The sequence below is a fragment of the Motacilla alba genome, chromosome 8 (genome assembly GCF_015832195.1).
Source record: "Motacilla alba alba isolate MOTALB_02 chromosome 8, Motacilla_alba_V1.0_pri, whole genome shotgun sequence".
Classification (NCBI taxonomy): domain Eukaryota; kingdom Metazoa; phylum Chordata; class Aves; order Passeriformes; family Motacillidae; genus Motacilla; species Motacilla alba.
The window spans coordinates 13,088,019-13,104,696 of record NC_052023.1 but is presented as its reverse complement, the minus strand read 5'-3'; the positions used below and the strand labels follow the sequence as shown (position 1 = coordinate 13,104,696).

Sequence of the window (16,678 nt, the reverse complement as noted above, 5' to 3'; positions counted from 1 at the left end):
GTTCACCGGCTGGGCGAGCAGCGAGAGAGGGCAGGCAGGGCGGATAGACGGGGGGTCCCGGCACCCCAGCGCCTTCACGGCTCCGCTGGTCCTTTCCTTTTTTCCTTCGCACTGACATGGCCCGGCTTCTGCCCGGCAGGGACGGCGCGCCGAGGCACAGCGATGCGTTAGGGAAAACATGTCAGGGCAGGGTAAACAGCACTTGGAAACGATTTAAAGGATACTCAGTTGACTCACTGGTGTGCTCGGATACAAAACGCAGTCTAGTAGCGTTGCTGCATTTTCCCAAAAATCTGCTCTTAGAAACCAGATCTGGTATTGTAGGGCTTGTGTTTCTCGTCTGTATGGATGCAAAACACTGAGAGAATCCGCTCTGACCTTTCAGGATGTGCAACATGGGCAATTCCCAGCTCTCAAGGTCAGGGAGAAGCAGCTGGGCATTAGCGAGGGCCGGTGCCAGCGGGGGGCGAGGGCCGTGCGTGCGTCCCACGCTCCGCGCCCGCCCGGGGCTGCGGAGACCAGAGGGAGCGACAGCCGCGGTCAAAGCAGCTCAGACATGACCTGATAACTGCCCCCACCCTTTGTTTGGGGATTTTAGCCATCCCCTCCCTCGCTGCAGCACTGAAATGAAATCCTCTCAACTGCCTCTACTCACGAAATCGCATGTACTAGGCCGGACCACTTGGGGCTCGATCAACTGTTTTAGGTCCGAAGCACAGTGACAATCCAGGGTACAAAACCTACAATCAGGATCATTACCTTTATTAATGGTAATGATTTATTTTTTTACTTAATAATTTTGATGTCTCTGCATACCCGTGCAATCAGTGTTTAGAAATTGTAGCATGTATTAAGAAAAACAAGACATGATAAAAGGAGACTGGATCTTGAAGGCCTTGCAATATGGAGTACTGAGAACCATAGAGCTGGTCCAGGGCTCTTCAAAGCACATTAAACTTTCAACAATGCTAGCAACAATCTTGTGAATTTCTGAAGTCAGAATATCTAGAATGAATATCTAGAAGTCACTGAAATATGGACATGCCATAGCTATGCTGACCTTCCTCAGTTCAGGGTGTCTGCCCAGGGGACTAGGGAGTGGAAGGACAATCTCAAGCTTTTAGGCCCAAAGCAGGAGTTCTGCCATAGCGAGCAGTGCACCTTCCTGAGGCATTTTTCAAGTGGGTTAAATCTTCAAAATGCCTCAAACAGAATGGGAGGACGGATCATCTGTAACAGTTTTGTACCTACTATATATACATTATGCGTTTCTGTGAGAGCAACATAGAGCAAAAGGGCAGAGTCTGCATTATGTTCTTGGTGTATTCCTAATATAGCCAATTGCCCTTTCTTGCTATCCTTATAAACACCTGTATAAACCCCAAATAACCCCTTACGCGTTTCTAGTGGAATTAAATTTTAAAGTATGTTATTAGAAGCTGATTTTTGTTGAAAGGATTGGATGCATCTGTTACAGAAACATGCTTAAAAATAGGGTCATAGAAATATAAAGGTGTACATATTGACTTGCTATGATTTTACCAAAGTTTTAAATTTTATCATTCACAAGTCCTTCTTTCTCTTTCTCTCTTTCTCTCTTTCTTTCTTTATTTTCTTTCTTTCATGTAATTGCAGATAAGCAGTGATACCCCTGAGCTAACAGACTTTTGGTTAGTTGATGAGAACAGGATTTAGCCAGAAAACTGTCGATAATACAAGAATTATCTAGGGTTGATGGTTTTCCTTTGAGAGGACATGAGAGAGAAGTTCTTCTGTTTGCAACAAAAAAAAAAACTCTGTTGGGTTCTCTAATTTTTTTTCTGCCTACAAAAAGATTGAAAAGAACTGCAGAACTAGGCTTTGTGCTAATATTTGCAGAAGTCAAAGTGAATTCACCTATGTGGATTCAAATGTAGGACTGAAGTTCATTTTCCCTCTCTTCATCAAAAACTTCTGGAATCATATTTCTTTCTACATGCAGAGATGGAGTTTTACAACTCTTTTACAATGGCAAGCTGTAAAACTGAGTTTTAAACAATTGCTAAAAATGCAGAGACCTTTTAGCATTTGTTTCGAAAACACATGTTTCTATTAATTCTCATTAAAACTGCATTAAGATATAAGAATACCTGGCAGAGCTGTATACTGTTTTGGCAAATATAATACTATTATCCAAATGATTAATTTTACTTCACATGAATCAGCATATGTTTCTTTAAAAGAAAAATTGTACACACATGTACTCACAGCATACGTAAATCTGATCCTTTAGTTTTTACTCAGCCACAACTATTGCCAGATTTGAATATTAATATGTAAGAAGGAATTATAACAAATCAATTTTCCATCATTATGACTTCCTACTATTTGCTTTTTGACATATCCCTACAAATATGAATCTTATTCCATACAGACAAGTAGAGACAAGTAGATTTTCCTTAAAAACTTGCTTTACTGCAACAGTGCAAAATATCTAGCTTGAAAATATGAGAAGAAATGTTAAATTCTTATCAAAATATTTTGTGATATTTTATCCCCACTCTTTAACTAATGTTAAATTTGTAATATTTCATGTTAAGGCATATATTCTGTGTGTATTGCTCTCCAGTTACTTTCATTCATCTGCTGGATGATGTCCTTGAAAAACTAAAAAGCAAATCTATAGCAATTTTTAAAATAATCACAACAATTGTGTCTCAATTAGCATTTCCAGGGACCACACGTAGGACAGTAACAACTGGAAATGATTGAACTGTCACCTGTGTACTTGAAAGAGATGCAACTGAGAAAGATGATGTAACTTGTGGCAAAAACTGGCTAAATCATGATGTCTGTAATATGATCTTATAGGCTGCTCTAGCTTTTTTTTTTTTTTTTTTTTTTTTTTTTTTTTGGTCATGGAGTTGCATTTTACATCTGCCTATTCTTAAAAAGGTTAATTTAAAATGTTTCAGTACCTTGATAAATAATATTTTGTATTGCTTTAAGTGTCAGTTCCCCCCTGAGTAATGGTTTACACAGATTTTATGCAGCCTATTTTTTTATTACTGGAGTTTTATGACTGAACTTTAAATACTAGCGACTGACATTTCCTCTTATCTGTCTGTACTCCTGTGAATAACGTATCAATGAACCCGTAATTAGATGTAATGTTGCCAAAGACTGACAGAAGAGGTAGTAAATATAGGTATGCATTATTATCAGCTAAAATTGGTGCATGGGTATAAAGACACAGTTTAATTGGTATGATGTAAAGACTTCATTTTTTTTTTCCCATGGAAAAGTAACAAACCATTGAATGATTTTACCATTTCAACATAAAACAGAAAAGAGAAAACTTTGCTTGTTTTATTTAGAAAAATCCCCAATTAATTTTGCAAACAAATTCATATAAATAAACTGTGAATGATACAACCCATAATAGGAAATATCCAATGAATTGCCTTAAAAGTTTGGAAATATATCTTGACAATTACCGGTCTTTTAAACTAAGTAATTGATTTTAGTGTCACTTGGGAAAAAAAAAAAAAGAAACCCATCAATAAAATAAGAGAATTCTGCAGCTGTTTCTAACAAATAAATGTAATATGAATTTGCATTTTGCACAGTTTACTTCAGTAATCAATTTTAATGACCCATAATCTATATCATTATTTAAGAAATGACAAAATCATTGACTTATTCATAACACTTGCTAATTGTTTTTAAAAATAAATTCTACACATGACTAAGGAAACACCCATTTCCACTTGCTTTATGTTAAATCAACATCTAACCACTCATGGTGATTTCATTCAAAGAAAACAGAAGGAACACATTAGCTGTGTGGTTAAAGAGATTGATGGGCTTCAAACATTTTAACCATGGATGGTTTTTTTCCAACTGTAGAGAGGCATGTTTTTAATTTAAATAGCTTCAAGAAAATGAAGATCATTTTATTCAACAAAGCTGTTTTCTCTTGTTTCTTAGAAATTAATTTAATTTTGTTTAATTAAGTAATATTAGAAACAACCTTGTTCAGAGAAAATGCAGCTATGAAACAAAAGCATGTGTATGCCATATTAACTCCTATTCTGGAACAGAACTTTTGTCTCACATTAATAAATTAGAGGAGATCAATAGCATTTTTGCCAGTGAATTTAAATGCAGTTTTTAATGCTGTATTTTGCAGTTACCTCTCCACTATCTGAAGTAAATTTGGGGGAACAGTGGAGCTCAGTTTTACTGAAGAAATACATTCCTTTGGAATTCAGGTATTTTGAATGTATGTTGGTAGAGAAAAGTTTACAGTTTAATGCTGCAGGCATTTACAAAGGCCAAAGAGTTTTCAAGACTGAGCTGTTAGGAATAACGTAACAGGACACACTTAAAGAAGAAATGAATGCAATTCCCTGTTTTCATATGAAAAACTCAGCACTGAAGCTTAAATGATTATACCAGGATAGGAACTGCAGTGCTCAGCTTTTGGGGAAGGAGATCTGTCATAAGAGATCCCAATTCTCCAAATAGGTTTCAACATTCTAGGTTCCCTTTTCTCCAACTGCTATTATCTGTATAGGCACACGTTCTGCATTTGGGCAGCAAAGAAATGTTTTGTTCTAGTTTTTTTAAGGACAGAAGCCCAAGAGAATACTAAGAAATTACACAGATTTTTCTATTTAAAATACAGTTTTGCCTGACAGGCAGGGAGCTCCTTCTCCTCCTCCCCCTTACACAACTATAGTGTTATATTGTACGATTTGCTATGACTTTGCTCAATCTCTGTAATGTGCAGTGAGAGAAGTACCCCATGACTCAGACTGGTATGTGTGGTGGTCTCAGCATATTCTCATAATCTCTTCTTACCTTTTGCAACCCTCCTGCTCAATATAAAATAATGGCAATAATTTGCTTTATCAAATTCCAATTGCATCTGGACTCCAATCTCTTATATTTATTACACAGTGCTTTTAAGTATCATATTACCTAGGTTTCTGGCCACTCTTCTGTTGTTTCTGTATCACAAAATGAAAGGTAATTCAGAAAAGATAAACAAAGAATTCAAAGGCAAACCATTGCATTGGCAAATATGAACCCATGAAGTCTTTTCTTTTCTTACCCAAACACCTCACTTAATCTGCACTGTTAAAATCCATATTCTTGATGGAACAGACCTCTCATTTCAGGAGATGTGAACAGCTTCACAAACCCATAAAGATTTAGGTACCTACATTAGAGGTAAGGTTAAATTTACATTCTTGAGAAGTTATGGGAAAAAATACATCAAATTCTTGGACCACCGACCAGAACTGAGGTCTCCCCATTTTGGTTGATTGCCCAAATCATTAAGCTACAGAGTCATGTTCCCTCTGGTGTTCTCACTTTCTAGTACAGTGAATCATGAATCATTTTCTGCCTGGTGCAAGACTTCAACAGGACAAGTGGAGAATATTTCCATCTCCAGTCAGGTTGTGGGTTAAAGAATTGTTTAGCTGGTGAGAAATGTGCATTTGAAACCCTTCAAGCAGAGGAGAAGGAGAACAGAGTCCTGTTTCATACACTGGACAAGTCTCTAAATGCTAGTTGTAGAATAAAGCTTCACCTTTAAAAGAAAGGGATGACTGCTGCTGGGTTTAGTGGCAGACTAACTGCATTCATGGGTGTCAGATGCTCTTAAGAGTTTGACTGTCACCTTTAGCTGCTCAGCTTTGTTTTACACAGAACCTTAGCAATAATATAAGTGCAGAGCTCCTTAGTCTGGTTTATCTTGACTGAAGCTGTATTTGGCATGATGAGTATTACAGCTGCAGGAAAATTTGATATAAAAAACAGGGAAGTGCCTGTTGAGCATAGACATCTTCCCCAGGTAGGCAGCATTTAAGCAGAGTAGTCTTTAAACTTAATGGCTTAAATTCTTTCCATGTTTCTCTTTAGGAGTCAAGTTGCAGAAATTCTATATATTGCCTACATGAAAACCTGGTCCATAGTCATAATAATCAAGTTGAGAGATACGGTAATAGGTTATGAACAGGAAAGGACAGGGTGCTCACAATCAATCATGAACAGAAAAGAACCTCCCACTGGGACTTCCTCACCTCATGATTGCAATTTTCAAGTTTCCCTTACCAAAAGATGGGGCATGAGAGACATATTTGCTTCCAAAGTTGCATATTTCAGCTCCCTTTTGCTGTTTTCCCCATGTCTCAATATAATTCCGTTAGAGCAAATGTTCAATTTTTAATTTAGAATTTTCAGTTGGTAGCTTTTATCAAGGCAGTGTTAGTTGTGCTTTACATGCAGTTATCTGGTTCTAGCCATCAGTTCCTCATGGAAGTCTGGAAGTGCTTTAACCTCTGTCGATTGGTTATACTTGCTTTGATTTTGTTGTGTGGTTTAATACAAGGACTTGGTACCTTCTGGTTTTTTATGAGATTGTATTTTTTCCTCTTGTTTCTGATTGCCATTGAAATGGTGAAAGTTATGTGATTGGCTCCCTCTGGAGCAGATACCAGAGATGCATCATGGATCACTGGTCAGAGAGCCCAGACACAGCAGCAAATTCAGTCTCCCTCCCCTCCCCACCAACTCTGTACAGCAGCACTGCTTTGCAATCCATCTCAGCTGACACGAGCAGAGCATGGAGAGGGAGACCCAGATTTGTTCCCAGGCTTACATCTTCTAGTTCACATTTTGTTGTGCTTGTGTTACATTGCCAGGTGTAACTCTGGCAGCCGTAAAGAACAGTCATTTTCCTTCACCGAAAATGCCTGTAAAAGCCTCTGCTTGGGTAATGATTTGTTATATATTACAAACACCTGCAGCACAGAGAATTAATATCACTAAGTACAGGGATCAAAGATATTCCACCTTTTTTTTCTTTAATTAAATGATCATTTACTTTTGACAGACCTCAATGTTTTTGACAAATAGACTTGAATCTGATTGAAGGTATGGCTACGCCTTCCTAAAAACACTGCAGTCTAAGAATGACATTAGTACCAGGCTCCTGTTTTGAGGAACATCGATTGACTGCTTAGTACTACTGCTAATTATAAATAATAAAATTTATTCAATAATTATTTAAGATGGTATTCTTCACCTCACTGTGAGCACAGGCTGCTGTTTGTTGACTACTCAGCAGCAAAATATGACCTTTTTGTATTATATCTGGTAAATCATAATACTACATTTAATATATCATAATCACTTAAATTTTTATTACACTGTTGGAAATCAAAGTGATAACCCTGTATGCATTTACAAAGGAATGGCAGAATTTTCTGCATATGCAAGCACTGAATATTACTGAAGAATAAACCTCAAATTTGCATTGCACCATGTTTCGCCTTTCGGTTTTCTCTTCCTGTTGCTTCTCTATATGGCTATGTCAGTTTAATTTGCTTTCATCAGAATTTTTGTTGACAGTAAAATTAATGTGCAAATTTCCTATCAGTTGTATATATTAATATAATTCCCTCTCAAATACAGTTCATTGAAATTAGCACTGGTAAAAGGTGGGATACATATTCATACAGTCATTTACATAAATCCCATTCAGCTTTATGCACCCTAAGCTCTAATGCAAAGTATCTACTACCACAGGTAATTTTAGCACAAGAGAAACAGCACATAAGTGGCATCTGACTTCTCAGAGATTGGGTGTCTTCTAATAAAGAGATTATTTGAAGAGAAAAAAAACCTGTTAGAAATTACATTTGTGACATAACTTTTATACACAAAACTATTGTCTTTACAACAACAACAAAAAAGTTGAAAATATTGATGTGTCTCTTCAACAAATCACATACAATTGGTTCTTTTTAAATTACATAAATTGTGCATGATGCCTCATTTGTGATACAGCATAAGATATTAATAAATTAATAAAATTTTCAATAAGAACTTTATTATGAAGCAACTTATATGACAGAGTACACACTAGGCCAAAAAGTAAGTTTTATAAAAATAACTATGTACTAGGAATTGATTTATTCAGCACAGCGTTTTTATAAGTTCTAATGTAAAAAATAAAATCAGTTGCAATATGTATATTGATCTGCAGATTATTTACTTGGATTTAGAATGCTAACTATAAGAAAAGCCATTAGTTCATTATCTATATAAGTTTAGGGAATTGAGGCACCAAGTATTCCTTGTTGTGAAAGGCATTTGCTACTAAAAATACAAACTGGAATCTACTATGTGCAGGTGCAGATTCTACTCAGCAATGCAGCTCTGTTTGTGTAAGTTTTCCCTGGTAAACAGAGGAGCTGCAAGGTCATGAAACAGACAATGGCACATCTCTTAAAAACTTAGGCTTTACTGTATAGACTTGCAGCTTTTATATTTCCCTGAGCATAATGCTGCAACACATGACTTACAGCAGTCTCTATTTTTCACAATTTTCCAGTTAATGAAAGTAATGTTTAAATACTCTGAAGTTAGATTATTAACTTCTACAAAATAGAAACAGATGTGCGTCTCAGTATGCCATTAAATTTATGATTTACATAGTATTCTTGAATACAGCTGAGCAGAGGCCAATGATTCTAATTTGCTCTAGATTTACAATAACCTGATCTGGTTTTTGTAAGTACTGAAACACTTTAAACAAAATTAGAAAGCTGTTGTGCTTTGTGTGATTAAAGATGCAATTCCCTTTGGGGTAATGAGAAGAGTCAGAACATGTTTCTTTCTTTATGGATGTTTCTATTATAAACACGAGTACCATACATTATGTATTTTTGTTACTATTTCCTTGCTTTTAATTATAAAATAAACTGATTAAGTTGTACTGGAGTTACAGTGAAACAATGCCAAAATCTAGCTAAAAAATGCATACTGAGGTTTATACAAAATCCTTAAAATTCTTGAGGGCCTTAAGATCTTGCTAGAAAAATGCTAGTTCCTTATAGTTTGCAGAATTCAAAACATCTCTGTGATTTAAAACTACGCAGTTTAAAGGAATTATTTAAAACGCTAACACATTTCTCAGCTTCTTACACTATGTTAAAGCACAGCATTTTACAGAACAGGGTTTCTGTGTATTCACAGCATTTTACATCTGAGATACAGATTCACCATTTTTAAAGGCAGAAGTCACAACTGGATAATATTCACAATGAATATTATTGTTTAAAACAAGGTGTATCTATGGGTAGAGATCAAGTTGTGTTGTTGTGACACTAAACACTGAAGTTTTTTAAAGATCAAAATGACATCAGATCTGTCAGATATAAGCAATGCAGGAAGAACACCCTGTGTATGAGTATTTAAGGTCTGTTTCAAAGATTCTGAAAATCATAAGCTAGACCTCTAAAGATGTAGGGATTCAGTGTTAGCTAGAAATGAGGTATTTCCACATTGTAATCGATGACTCTGTGGTCAAAAATGTAGGTCATTTACCATTGTAATTAACTTTTCACAGGGAAAGGTGACATAGCAAGGAAGTGTATGCATCTATTTAATAGAGACTTTTTATAAGAATTTTTAAAACTACTTCAACTATTCTTTGCATATTGCACTACAAAAATCAAATGGATTTTATGAAGGTAGAACTAATAAACCAGACATTTATTTTACATAGTACCTGGAATATAATATTATTTAATGTATTATTTTATTAATTTTCTATTTTACATAATGCATTGAAGATAATATAGGTTCAATATTGTACACTCATATGAAATCATACTACAATATATGTATTTATATTTATCTTTACCTCTGATGAAATGTTTAATATTATTAATCCTTTCATTATAATTATATATAATTAACTATCATTAAAACAGGAGCATTACCTTTTAATAAAAATTTAATCATACATTTACTCAAGCACGGGATCAAAATGCTACACAAGGATGACATGTCTTGAAAGTGATTGACTGAATTCAATTTATTTGCTCACTCACTCTTCCAACACACTTAGGGATTGCCAGCTGGGCTTCACTCAAGGGATCTCCAAGGGCAAGCTCCCACACTCCTACTCTGTGTCAGACGTGGGATTGCAGCATCAGGCACTGCACACCCAGTGCCCAGCCTGGCTGCTGCTCCAGGCTCAGGTCTGGGGTCCAGCAGTGCCCCCTGGCCCTCCAGCACATGGCCCCTTACAGGGGCTCCTCACTGGGCCCTGGCTTGCTGTAGTGGAGCTCTGGTAGAATTCCTAACCCAAGCAGATGCACGTGCACATATCTCATTTAAAGAAGAGTAAGGATCACTATGGATTTTTTTTTTCCTGGGGGATCTGGCAATGGCAACTGGAATGAAAAAAGGGTAGGGAAAATATTTTTCATCATACATTGAGGCTGAAGTGCGTATAACTGGACAAATGTGGTTTCCTCTGAACTTTCTGGGAAATTTTTCTGTTAAACACACAATTACCCACACACGAGGCATCAGGCTGACAAGAAGAGATGGCAAACACTTTAATTAATTCAACTTTGTGTCTAGGGAAGAATTAGTATTTGAGAATTGTTTGTTTCCTTCCTGAAAATATGAGTGTAGATATGGAATAAATTATTGGTAGGAATGAATGGCATCAGGCCATCAGAACTTTGTATTTTTCACCCATAACCTAAGCTGAGGCCCCTCTTCTGCAAACACAAAGGTCTAGGTCAGCAAACTTCTGCTGAACCAAGACCATATCCACAGTCCTACAAATACTTTTTCCCAATAACAACATTAACTTAGAAATCACAAATTTAGGGAAATGCGTCATCTTTTATTAAAATTAGTGGGGAGTTTTGGAGAAGTTCTTAATTGTTTTGATAAATTCATACTAACTCACTGAGGCCCAGATTGTGGAATTGTGTTTGCAGCAAACTGTTCTTCAAGAAGCCCTGAGTGATTAACTTGGGAGACTGGAGGTAAAAACTGCAGATGAGAATTCCATATGTTTGAGACAAAGCACCTGAAAGGAAAACTCACATTTTAATGACAGAGCATGGGATGGCCATTACAGGAATATATTGTATTGATAAAAAGGGAAAACACCTGGTCAACAAAGATTTTGCAATATTTTTTCATGTTAGTTATTTTAAAGTCATATTAAGCTGTCAGAAGACTTTGGTTCATTATGAACACTCTGTTTCTTAAAGATGCTCGGTGAGTCTGGATGCACTTAGGATAATTTATTTTCCAATCAACTCTGAGTTGCCCAGACCTACTTCTATTGAAGTCAACTTTCATTTTTCCAAAGAGAATTAAATTAAGTTTAATTTTTCTTCAAAAAGAAACTTAGTTAGGTTTCTTAATTGTCAATTTTCTTCAAACAATTACTGCATGACAGAATTTTTAATACATTAACACCCAATAAATTTTGTGATTCCTTATATTAAAGACCACTCTAAAAACAGTTGTCTGGTGCAATTACTCAACAACTCAGAATAAATAGGAAGTTCAAAATTGTGTTTATATTAGTTTTTAACCTTTCTAATAAGGTTTAAAGTTATCTTATCCAAAAATACATTTAAATTGAAAAGGGGACTGTATTTTAAAGGCTTCTGTGTCTGGAAGACTTCATACATTGAAAAAATATTAACTAAAAATACAATTGACCCTTTCCTGTTTTGTTTTGGTTTGGTTTGGTTTGGTTTGGGTTTTTTTTGTATTTTGCAGGAGTGCTTCATATTAATATTGACATGAATAAAACACTTCAACAAACTTGAGAATGATAACAAGGCCATTTTGCAATGGCTTTTTTGTTGAACAATGGAAATATGAAGAGAAGAGCAGATCTGGACTATTCAGTTCCTGCCACTCCGATCTCTCTCTATTGCACAAGGTTATGGTCAGAAAGTTTAAGTGTCTCAAATCTACAGACTGCCCATTTTCAGAAAACTCCAGAATAGAAACAGGAAAAAAAAAACACATAGGAGAACTTTCCACCTTGTGACAAGACTTTTTTACTTATGAAAACCTGGCTTTGTTGAAGAGCTGCTGTCTTCATTATTTAATTTCTTTGTGGAGCTCACAGTCAACATGATCCCGTTGAGTTCTTTATTTAATATGTTTCAGAGCACAGGACACCTGCTGACTTCTTTAATAACGAGTTGTCCTCCGTTGGCTTATATGTGAAAACTGTTCAGCAGAGGCAAGTAAAGAATAACCTTAGACATTAAGGCTGATTCCATTAAAAAATAAAATAAAACTGTGTCCGGGCTCCACACCCAAAGTCTCTAAAATAAATTTGCAAGGGCTTTTCACAGCATGGAATTCAGGTGGATTTTTTTTTTAATTGAATTCTGTTCTGTGTGAGTGCAGCTCAGCGGAATTCAATTTCCACGTAGGCTCCCAGGAAACAAATACATGCTAAGTATTTTTATCACTAATGTCTTGGATTTAGTTTCTTGAGTATTATTTAGGTTTGCCTGTGGACAGAGTTGCTAATGTTTACCTTAACACAGGGCTCTGTGACTCCCATTGGAAAAGGGACTCTTTAAAAAAGAATTGGCTAAACCACAGAAGTTTAACAATGAATAAATTCCAAGGCTTTGTATTGTATTAATAAGGATCAAATTCTACTTCTTTGTACAAATCCTATGAATTCGATGGAAAATCTCCATATTCCCAATTCAACCTACTTTTTTTTGTCCCACTTTAGAATATCTTCCCTACTTTGTTGGAAGCCTCTTTCACACCTTGTTGGAATTATGGGGTTATAATGTTACAGATGATTCGGGAAAGCCTTACACTCTCAGTCCTGCAGTTTGTAAAGGAAGTAACCCCACTAAGATCAATGAGCCCTGCTCTGAGTGGATGGGAAGTAAAACAAAGAAATCAGACTTTGACCAATTACTTTATCTTAATTGGCCTCATTCTGCACTCTTTCACATTTCTTCTGTAATTCCTTCCCTCCTGCTGGAAAGCATTATTTCACCACAACCCACAGAACTCAGGTGATGAATAAAAAGCATTGCACAAATGAAAACTATGCTCAGCCACTGGTAACTCACACTCAGATTCTTTTTCAATAGAATATTTAAGAAATGCTTTTTGTTTTACAACTATAAAGTGCTGACTGACAGGGCAAACTGTTATAACAATTAACCGGTTTAGGTTTTTTATGTTAACCCTTTATTCTAGTCAAAGAAATACTCTGAACCAGTGGTTCAGGCTTGTTAGTTATTTTATATTACAATCAGTAAATTAAGCAGCTTTTATCCACCCTTGGTGTTATGTGAAGGATGCTTGCCTGATGTGCTCCCCCCTCAGATTCTGTCTGAGGACCTAATCCAATGTGTGACCAAACCCCTATCAGAAAACAGATTCTACTTGGTTTTAAATCTGCTTCCCTTTTCTTTAAGAGGAAATATCTCAATTTACTATATTGACTACCATATATAGTCTATATTATCATTATGCCCATGCCTCTATATTCTATATTATTTATTACCTATTGCCTGTTTGTTTTATATTGCTGAAGAATCTTTAGGTGTTGGATGAATGGAAATATTATTTTGTAATTGAGTATTTTTAATAGGTAAGTTTGTGGATACATGTGTAAGGTTTATTAATGCTTTTGTTAGGTTTGTCAGGAAATTAGGATATGGTGGAGATATATGTCTTTTTAAAATCCATCTTGTAACAACTTGTACACATAACCTCTTTTCAATTTCTGCTTACGAGTAATCATTTTTATATGTGTTTAAATCACATTTCAATTTTCTGTAGACACAGTTCTTACTATATAACATATACCAGTGCTAGTTTTGCAAATATGTTTTCACTATTACTTTGTAGAACTGAGACAAAACAGCTTCTCTGCAGGACGATAGCAATGACTATCAAAGGGTTCAAATCAGGATGGATGCTGGAGAGCACACAGAGCAAATGGCAAACCTATCCCAAAGAGCTTCTGTAGCACTACCTCCTTTTGAAATTACACAACTTTTCCTTTTCAGTCTCGGTGGGGGTTGAATGTCATGGGAACAGGGGGAGGACACCAAACCCCACAGAAATCTCCAAGCTGAAGTCCAGCACCCAGCACCACCATTTCAGTGTGTGATGCAAGAGCAGCTCTGTGGGGCCACTGTGCCCTGTACCTGCCTGCAAGTACAATCCACCAGAGAGATGCTGGATGAATTTAGGTGTGGCAAAAATAATTGTGAATACACCCTGCCCAGGGACTGGTGTTGGATTCAGGCCTGATTTCAGGCCCAGTAAGGAGGCGCAGGCAATGTGGGTGTGCCCACACTGTGGGCAGGGCAGGCTCTTGGTCCTTGCCCTTCTGTGCCATTCCCTCAGGAGCTGCATCAGGGTGGCCTCGGAGGAAGGTTGCACTCTCCAAAGATGTTTTGTCACAGTTCATCCTCCTTTTCCTTTCCTTTACTGTAATTCTGTATGGTGTGGCTAAGCTGGTCACAGTAAGATAAAATGAGACACATTTTTTTTCACTTCAGCTCATGTCTCTTCTTCCTGTGCTCCATACAAGTATTTTGTAGCACATGGGGAAAAATGTTTATGTACTGCCTAAATCAGTCTAAATAAAATGTTAAAGGTGACAATCTCTTTAAACATTATGATCATTACTTACACAACTACATTTTAAAATTGTGAAAACAAATGCTTTGACCTTGTAAGCTATGGAAATATTTAGAATCAAATCTGCTCTGCTTTTTTGGCTAATAGATGTGATTTGCATAGTAGAACCTTGAATGCAGTCATAAATAGCTACAGAATCCATCTTGGCATAATGCCCAGCAATGTTAGGGTGCCAGACAAAAAATCGGGTCAACCACTTACCAAGTAAGTCATTCTGTCTCAACAAGGTGATGTCTAACAAAGAAGCTACAAGGCTGAAGACAGCTAACATATTCAGCTGCTGTTCAGAAAGACAAGAACTTTTAATTTATCAAGATAATCTACTACTCGTAATCAGTACACCAAGTGAACTCCCTCTTCAAAAAAGAGAAAAGCCCATCAATTGTTTTTGCTAATTAAGATGAAAATTATTCCTGTGAAATGAACCAAAAAGTTCTGTATAACCAGAATCCCAAAAGAAATCTATAATCTCAAAGAATAATTGCAGAATTTTAATTGAGAAGAAAGTGAGAACTACTTTTTTGTCTCCTTCTGTTTTTAGCAGCAGCTGTCTTCCGTGTATGTTAGTGGGTCTTTTATGTTCTCAGTTAATCTGACATGACTTTCCATATATTAAAACTTGTGGAATTAAAAATTTATGAGAAAATCTTTATATATTTGATGAAATGCTACCACAAAATGGCACATATTCAGGAACAATTTGAGGTAACAGATCATTTATAAACATATATAGAAGAAAGTCCATTTTTAGATTAAAATCTAGATTTTATGACTGCTCATAGTAATGTGCATTTAATCTTTATACATTAAGCAGAGGTAGAGTTACAAATGAGAAGGTAAGAGTATTTTCTTAAAGTGATATTAATTATATATTCAACAATTTATTTTATTCTGTGATATTTATCTTGATTTTGAGATTAGAGAAAGCCTTACCATGTTGAAAGAGAGTAATGTGATGAAGCTCAGTTCCCCATTCCTTCAACAGAAGATACCCAACTTGAAAATATATTTATATTTGAAATAATATTTACATAAAGGAAATCCATAATCAACATAGTAACCCTGGACTCCTGAGCAGGGCAGAGAAAATTCATTGAGGTACACATGGTTATATGTATAAAACTTAATTCTACCTAAAATAATATATTGCTGTCTCTGTTGAAGTAACCCTTCAAGTCCAAGCTTTTGTCTGAGCTACTTCACTTGGAGGGTAAATCTCACATTTGGCCTCAAAATAAAAATAATTATAATTTTACTTAATATGCAAATTTAGAGTTAAAAATTACCTCAGATCAGGATACTGGCTGAATACATTTATTTTCTTGAAAAAACGAAATGCTGTGTCTCTCTTCTTCCCTTCCCCCAAGCCTTCTTCAAAAAATCAGCCTCAGGCTAAAATGGTTTAAGGAGAACTAAAGCTGCTGGTAAACACTCACCTTTGACAATATTTTTGTCTAATGAACATTGCAGAGAAGGGTGTATGCAGTACAAGTGTCTGTCTGTGGCTGCAACCTACGTACAATCCTTGTGCCAAGGGCCCACTGCTAATAGGCAAATATACACAAAAGAGGCAGGCCCTTTGATGGTTTAATCCCAAACATACTTAACTGTCACACAGTTAATCTCTTAGATTAAAAATGACTCTTGAGTTCTTCTTGAACATTTTTATGTTTGTGGATGAAAGAGGTTAAATGTAGTTCTCATGCCTGTTTGGACTGTTGCTTTATTTTTCTTTTTTACGCCCCCCTCACCCCTAGTTCAACATGACTTTCCCCTTTCTTTAATCACAGATATGCCCCTGAAGGATCTGCAGGCATGATAGCTCTGAAATACCTCATTCTTTCCCTCTGAGCCGGCAGGTAAAAGTGCATTACAGACTTTGCCAAAGCACACCTCATTGCTATTATCAGAGGGGTAGAGATACAGATCAAAACCAAGCATCAAAACAGCTTCACCTGCAGGTTTTACTTTCCTAGGAAAAAAGGTTCAAAAAAAACAACTAACCCTCCACATTGATCAGAAATAATTCTTAAAGGTCATCATAAAACTTGTGTTTTGCTATTGGTTTTCTTGAACACATTTTGATACTGCTCTTATCAGGTATAACAAAAAATCAGTCCCACATATTTTGAATCATTGTTTTTAGCTCTGATGC

General features: G+C 36.1%; 1 protein-coding gene across 31 annotated transcripts in view; it reads right to left on the bottom strand.

Moving 5' to 3' along the window:
- ADGRL2 (adhesion G protein-coupled receptor L2) overlaps positions 1-16,678 on the bottom strand; it is a 388,299-nt gene that overhangs the window by 159,635 nt on the left and 211,986 nt on the right. The window contains exon 1 of one of the 31 annotated variants that reach the window (XM_038143900.1): positions 7-959. The exons of the other annotated variants lie outside the window; for them this stretch is intronic. The gene's annotated coding sequence lies outside the window, so the exon portion shown is untranslated. Of the gene's footprint in view, positions 1-6; positions 960-16,678 lie in introns of those variants that run through there. 31 annotated transcript variants of the gene reach the window in all.